This window comes from Bidens hawaiensis, unplaced genomic scaffold, assembly GCF_021521415.1.
Source record: "Bidens hawaiensis isolate Kalapana, Puna unplaced genomic scaffold, B.hawaiensis_p1.1 tig00010465_1, whole genome shotgun sequence".
Taxonomy (NCBI): Eukaryota; Viridiplantae; Streptophyta; class Magnoliopsida; order Asterales; family Asteraceae; genus Bidens; species Bidens hawaiensis.
The window spans coordinates 321,023-329,388 of NW_027491798.1; the positions used below are offsets into that span (position 1 = coordinate 321,023).

An 8,366-nucleotide genomic window follows, 5' to 3' on the forward strand; every position below is an offset into this window, starting at 1 on the left:
CCCTTCTATTAGGACTGGTTTTAGAATTGAGATTGGAATCAAAATCAGGTCTAGACGTGTCACCGGGTTATAGTTATCCAGTTCAGTTCTAAGTTCCCATGTTTACACTTGTACAATTACAGTTTCGGTGCCGACCAGTAATCAACCATAACAGACATCGCCTAACCAGTTATTATAGACATCATATCACGATCGTGATATATATTTAGTAAGACCATGATAAACAATTAAACGAGAGTACCTGTTGGTGATAATCAGGAAAATCCTAACTTCGATGGGGTTCGACTGTTCGTTGTGTGATTGTTGTTGATGTGACGATTTGGAGAACGACTGGAAATCCAATGCACAAACAGAAACACACAGACGCACACCAGGTGAGAGATCCCGGGCAACCCCGTGTGACCTCTCCCCAAACACAAAAATATAAAGTTTTATTAAGACAGGCGACCTGCCATGCGAGCGCACCCAACATGGCAAAGGTCTAAGTAACAAGGTGTAATAGGACATACAGGATCCCTACTAAAGATCCGTTACTTCCAATTACATACAAACCTTATACCTTATGCCCCATGAGTACTGCAATTCAATTCCCATCAGTACATCAACATTAAGTTCCAGAACAGGTCCAATTTTGACCAGTAACAACTATTCTGATGATCCATCAAACAATCCAACAGATTAGCAGCTGAATATCAAAACCGAATCACGAAAATCAGAGGATTCCACCGGATATCAGAAAACCTGCAATCAAGTAAATAAATAAAAAATTCAATAGAGTTCTCACGGATTGTTTAATTACGAAACCACTAGATACTAGGGGTGTTCAGTATTCGAATCGGACCCTAGAAACTCGAAAATCGATTAGAATTTGTCGAATACCCCACTAGACACGAATATAGGATGTGGAAACCAAATAATCTGAAACAATTATACGATAACAGTACCTATACCATAATAATAAGATAATCAACTACTAATAATCATCCTTCAAACAATCAATATAATGTTTCTGCTTCTAATTATTCGACCGATAGAAAGCAAAACAAGAATTAAATAGGGATATTAAGTCAAGCGTACCTTTCATACCGTGAAGGATATCGTAGATCTGAGATGTTGATAAGCATATACACATCTAATAATCCAATTACCGCCGATCAACCGTGTCAAAACCATCTGCTTCCTGCTTAAACACCTATCGATCCATTTAGAGATATAAGGCCACTGCATCAGATTGACATATCTATTTGAACAACACGTAGTTTTGAATCAAAGACAAAAGGATGAACATCTGATCCGAAGCTTCGAGGATATATCCAGTCATTTTTGTTCGCGGGATGAAAGTAAACGATATCATAATTTGGTTATTTATAAAGCAAACGGCAAAAATGGACGGTTGAGATTTGTTATAGGATGATCATCTGACGGCTGAGGATGAGGTGATGACGTGTGGTTATAAGAATTTCCGCTTACGGCGGTTGCACGAGAAACTTGACAATTTGTTAAAACTAGAAATTCCCTACCGACCCATTCTATCGTGCGTAAATGGGTTTTATGATACTCAGTTTGGGGCATGATCGGCTATTTAAAAATTTACATCCGGGTATTTTAAAACTGAATTATTGTAAAAACTTTGTTCTCGAGTATTTTTTGGGTTTTTTTTTAGGTACGCATTGAGATTTTTAAAGGGCTGCACTTTTTTGAGGTATTTTTTGGTTCAGGTATAGATCAGCTATTCGAAAAACCAGGTTCCGGGTATGGAACCGGTTTTCGTTTTCGGGTATTACCATTGTACAAATCGGGTTCGGTACAGGATACGGGTTTTGGTACTAAAATGCTTTACTATGTCCGTACCCTATGGATAGGGTCGGGTGGGGTGTTTTTTCGGGTCCAGTTCCGGTTTTTTTTGCATCTCTAATTCTACCCGACCCAACTTGACTTTATTATCCAAACTATATCGCTCGTCTACTAAGGTCTTGTAGTTGATTTTCGTCGAAGTACCGATTGAAGAAAGATATTTATGATCTTATTAATTATAACTAGATAGAGTAGGTACGATGTCGAGCCATAAAAAGTTAGCACATGGCATGACATAAGTTGATTGAAAGACATATGAAATACCAATCTTTCGATTGATTGTTGTTTAAAACTAAAGGTTAACTACATATATGTAAGGAATGAACACAAACACAATTTGTAATCTGAGCTTTTTTTTATCAAAATTTGAAAGTTATAAAGATATGACTTTGGTAAACATAAGTGAGCAATGTGTGTATGATTAGACCTTCAATTGTATATCTGATTTGTCACGAGTGGGACTGACAGAATCAAATCACAGAAAGTGATCATAAACAATGACCACATAATAAAGCGGCACTATGATCATTTATATTAAATTTATATAATAACAATTTCAACTCAACTTGGTATTATGGTTAGCTAGAGTGGTAGTCTCTTTATTTATGTATAATTATTTGGGTAGCATATAATCCTCCCAAGTTTTGTAATCATATGTGATTATACCATAAACTTTTGTAACAATTGTATAATTCATGATATGTTTATAGACAACCTACGTATACGTAGAAACCTTAATATTTTGTAACATAGTTTGTGACTCTACATCTGAACCGAGTTATGTGTTGCATTTTCGAAACATTCAACCGGGGGGGGGGGGGGGGGGGATGCGAGGGGTGAAAATACTAGTTTATAACAAACTATTTTGATCCTCCCGTATTATGGGAGTTTATTCAAGTTTTTGTTTTTAATCGTTTTGCTATTTTATGATAATTTATTTTATTTTTTAACGTAGTTTTGTTTTAATTTAATACATATATATTAGTTTGTTATTATATTTTTTAGCATTTGGGTTCTTTCAATTGAGATGTGTATGCTTTTTAGTTTTTTAACGAATAAATATAGACGAACACAGGCATGTTGATTTTTTTTAAATGAACAAACATGAACACAAATATTTGTCTAATGAAAAAGGGGGTGTTGATGTAGCTGGCGATGGTGGGTAATATCGGAAGTTAACCGGCGAAAGAGATGATAGACCAGCAACAAAGAACATGTAAAAGAGAAAATAAAATTAGGGTTTCACGATGAAAGTGTTTACCAATAAATGAGATCTTATAACATATTTAAGGGCTATTAGGGTTTGGTAAGACCTATAACCCGTGAAAATTATTCTTTGATGATTAAGTGGTTATTTCACAAATAAATGAGTTGTTATAACTCGTTTAAGGGTTATTTGGGTTTGGTGAGACCCATGACCCGCAAAAATTATTGTTTGATTATTAAAGAGTTTCACAAATAAATGAGATGTTATCACCCATTTAAAGACTATTTAGGTTTGGTAATACCCATACCCGCAAATTCGGGTGAAATGGATGAGAATCCTTCATTTAGAAATTAAGTAATCCAGTGGCTCTAGAGAATGGGGGGAGCAACCTGAGAGTGACACGTATGATTGCATGATAGACAATTATATAAATAGTTAGATTAGATTAGATTACACCAATGGATTTAGTTAATATGAAGCGATATTTGTTAATATATTTTAAACAAATACACACTCAAATTGATCACACGAAAACAATCAATTCAACAAATATGAATGTTATCTAGTCTAACAGACTAAGAAAACGCACACTCAAATTAATCACACAAAGACATTCAATTCATCATAAGAATCCAACAAACAAATGATACACAAACCCTACATCCAATTGTGATCACGAGTGATTTAAACATACATGCTCATAGTAAACGTTGATGTATTGCAATTTTCAAGTAGGATTGCACTGTCACTAATATTCTTCGCCATCTATCGTTTTCTGATTTTCCAAGATGGATAATGTATAAAAAATTGTTCATAACCTGTAAAAGTCACATAAAACCGACAAATGGACATATAATACGTAGAGTGGCATATCATACGCCAACCTTGTATATCAGATACATTCAGTACACTACACTGTCTGCATTGGACAACTACGCCCAAGAGGTGCATGGCACATTATACTTCGGAGTGTAGTGTAATTTATGCATCTGATTCTTTTGTCTACGCCTAACTTCCTAAGCCACATAAGTGACTAGTGTATGATACAACAGCTAGCCGACTTACCATAGGCAAGGATCGTTTTTCGGCTCGAAATCTTCATGTATTTGCTGCACGTGACCATATCTCTTCAAGGTGTCTAGTATCATATCTTTTCAATGTCTGATATGATTTCATTTGGAAACATGTTGGGACTTTTTTAAGAAAGTATTTGTACTTTGCCTCTTCAATGAAGTTTTTTGAGAAATTAAATATTCAGCCACATTCATTAGACATGATTGATGTAGTAAAAGTTGTCATAAATGGTGTGACTGACTCCCGTGTTGACTGAACAATGAGATCCGTGAGGGTTGATAAACGTCATCACTGGTTCTTTTGTGATTTCACGCACTTAACTTTGGTAAATATTCCTTTCTAGCTAATTTTCCCCGATTGCTTATGTTATTGTTTTTCTTTTTCCCTATTTTCACCCCCAAATTATTATGGTAAACATGGCTGAGCAAACCCAAAAGCACACTAAAAGGTGGTTAACACGTTGTAGCTGATACGTTGGACGCAGGCCACGCATCCCTTCAATGGTTGAAGAATGCATGAGTACAAAAATCTGTCAAGAACCACTATCTACTTCACAACCCTTTTACTTCCTTTTGGTTGTCAACTAGTGCTTTAGTGTTTTTGTCTTCGCCTTCTTCAGATTTACCATATTCATCTTTCCCAGTTGGCATCTTATATATGGGGGATGTATGACATCACATTACGAATTTCATGCTTTGTCTAGTGATCCTTCCGGTTTTGTTTTCAACATGTTTTATATAATCTGAACTCTTCCATAAAACGAAAAAAATATTACCCATGTTGGAGATATTCCATCAGGTTTTAGGAGTTGAAACAATCACTTCTTCGTTTACAATCTTTGCATATAATGTGCTCTTCTATCATGACTTGTTTCGAAATCACAATTGTCATGTGGCTTTCGGATGGACGGCAAAAGCGAGGTGAATTCAAATATTCTGAAGAGATTCGCAGGCAATTTTGCTTTTCCTCGCGGGAACACGTTCATAAGGTTCACAAACCCCGAACCTTACAGTAAAGTACATAATCTTAGGTCTTTACAATCTCGCAGATCGTCCATGGTATGCCGCCGGACAATCAACTTTCTTGTTTTGGCTAGAACTGATAATTTCTAACGACAAGCTCTAAAAATTTGTATAAGCCACTAAAAAGTCCAATTATCTCTAGCTACTCGAAAATTATAACTCAATATTAAAAGCAGATCTGGGTGCTCTTACCAATTTTCAGCTCACAGATCTAGAATGTTCGTGCTCACAATTATTAATTAAATTAAGGATAGAAAATTTTGTACGTTTTCATAAAATGTAACGTCTTAAATCAATTCCTGTATGTAATTTTCCTTAAAAGAGGGAACAAAACGAAGAAAGCCTCGCCTCACCAACTTTAACAAATGCACCACCATTTTTAGGGAGAAAGTACAAAGAAGGCACCTAAGCTAGAATGTACTTTGAAAAGAGAATAAACAAGCCATGTTCGCCATTTGATGGCCGGAGTTCAAAAACCATTTACAAAGGCTGTTTGAATACCCCCAACCCATCCCGTAAACTGTACTTATTTATCTTTATACATGTAGCTTTTGTCCGACTAAACAAGTGTATGAATTTATTTATATGCACAAAATAATAATTTCCAGAATTTGTAAAACTGGTAACTACCGAAGATAATAACTGGCACTAGACAGGTTAAACCAGCCGGTGTGATACATACCTGAACCAGGTCAGTTCAACGTTTGTTTTAAGTGTTGTAACGCTCAACCTAAAACTCTTTATAACCAACTAATCCAGACCCATACTAGGACCCTGAACCCCAATAATCCACAGGAATTACAAACCAAAATAAGCCCAACGAAACAAGTTTCAATTCAAACTTCAAAATGAACCCTAAAAAGTTGTTTTACACTCACCTCGCCAAATAATAAACAAAGAAACAAGTTTCACTTAAAATGGACCCTTAAAAGTCGCCTTACAAACCACAGCTTACCGAAAGCATCGAGTTCCTTCAGATAACTCACTATGGTAGCATTTATTTTTAAAACACAACTTCAAAAATATAGCAGCATCTTCATACTAAAAAATCATTCAAATATTTCATTAAACATAACACGGTTGTCCAGTGACTACAATCTTAAATCAAAGCAACATTCGAATGAAAGATCCACGAGCCACTGAATGAGGATCTACATTCTGAGGATCCCAAACATACCCAAGATCAATTTGATACCATCAGAATCAGTTTTTTTATAGAACAAGAGCTTACCTTGATAATAAGAAAAATGGGCTCAAAAATCTCATGTATCCTCAATGAGCAACAATAATCACTGATTCGACGCTAGAAAATTGAGGCTGCAACAACGTAAGTAACTATAGACAACGAATCTTGGACACCAGCAGTAGAAACTTGATAGGCACTTTGGCACAACCACCATAGTAGCAGCGAGATACACTCCATATCAGAAACCGCACGATCTTTAGAATCATAACACCAAGGTTCGAACATAGTATCGAGAATCTCATCTTCAGAAAGAACATAAAGCTTTGAAGGGAGTTGAAAAACAAGTACAACACATGTAACCTTGACTGGATCACTCCCTGCGGCTCAAAATTTTATCTCACAACTGATACAACAATACAAATACAAACAAGGAAACAACAAAGATTTTTCAAATACATGACCGCAACAGTCATTAGTGTACATAAAACTCAACATTTACTACTATAATTCAACTTTAGATTTTGATAAAACTATTACACCGCAAGTATCAGCTGGGGATATAAACTTGATGTACAACATAGAATAACAAAATGATTTATGACACATGTACTGGAATGATTATCATGCTATAATGGAATTAGAAAGTGAATGGAATGTAAAGAAGAAGAATACCGATTTGTTTTCGTTTCGCAAATTCATAGATTTGAAACATACGTAAATAGAAGAATAATATCGCTCTGTTTCTGTTTTGCAAGTTCATAGATTTGAAAATTTCCTTATGTAAATAGCTCATTATACTACTTAATTCATGGTCTGCCAGTTTGATTTCAGATGGAATTAAATTTATTCTGTGATTAACAATCAGTTTATTTCTATAAGTATTAATATGGAATTAACTACGTAATATGACGATCGCATCGAGAAACACTGGCTTAAAAACAAGTTATAGCTTGTTGCCCGTTTAACTTGTGTTCCGATGAACACTAAGCGTTGTATAATTTACTAAATAATAATTACAATAATAAATGATGAAAATATCCCGGACCAGAAGGGGCTAGAAGAGTATTCTTAAGGGGCCTAAGTCACGATTACATTTTCATAATCCCGATTTTCATGCGAAACCCTAGATTTCCGATCAAATTCAGCCGTCAAACACGCACCAACGATGGTAGGATCTCCAAGATTGCCGTCAGTTGAATGGAAAGTCGCACCATACTGTGTGGCGCGGTTCCAACAAGTGTTACAAGAATGGGTTATGAAAATCGATCGCATCAGCTTGAGCGGTATGTCTACTTCTGTCTTCGGGATGATCTTATTTTTCGAAACCAACGCCGGAAATGTTAGGAAAGTGTCTTGGATGAGATTCTAAGATGGCCTATGCGGATTCTTTTAGGGTTGGAAATCTTCAGACGGCCTGTGCGGATGGGAACTGTTCACACATGCGAACACAGAGAGGTCTGTAGGTGACAATTTGTGCATACTCCGTGTCGAGCTGGACCTCACTGAAACTTTTTAGAGCCTGGTTGTATTAAAGAAGCTTGCATCCCCATAAAGAAGTACCAAAGTTTGGTTGGAAGAGTCAATAACGGTAAATTCTGAAAAGAATGCAAAAGGAACACGACGAAGTGTCTATTGTTACCCGCACATAAATTTCCCATGAAGGATTCATCTCTCAAATTGTCAAGACTCAGTTAGCAACCGCAGTTGTAAGGTCCCGGTGGCATACTTTTGCGTTGGATTTACTTGTAAACACAGATATCAGAGTGAATTAAAACTTTCGCGAAAACATTAAACTTCAACCATATATTACATAATCATTCTTCTCAGGGTGACAACCTCTTCAGTCCAATGTCATGTGTCTCCCTCAATCTAGCTGCCTTAGCCTATTTACCTGCGTGCATACTAAAAGTCAGCTACGCTGAGTGAGTTCTAGTTAATCAGGTAACATACGTTACGTTCACATATATATGTATCCGAAGACACGTATTGTATACTTAACTTACCTTTCATTCACGCACACTTG

The 8,366-nt window shown here is 36.0% G+C and overlaps 1 long non-coding RNA gene across 1 annotated transcript; it reads right to left on the minus strand.

The window, feature by feature from the left end:
* Positions 1-203: 203 nt before the first annotated feature.
* LOC143535312 (uncharacterized) lies at positions 204-1,236 on the minus strand. The gene is made up of 3 exons (XR_013135692.1): positions 1,078-1,236; positions 601-741; positions 204-559 (listed from the first exon to the last, which is right to left on the minus strand). It is a non-coding gene; the product is annotated as an uncharacterized LOC143535312 (long non-coding RNA).
* Positions 1,237-8,366: the final 7,130 nt, after the last annotated feature.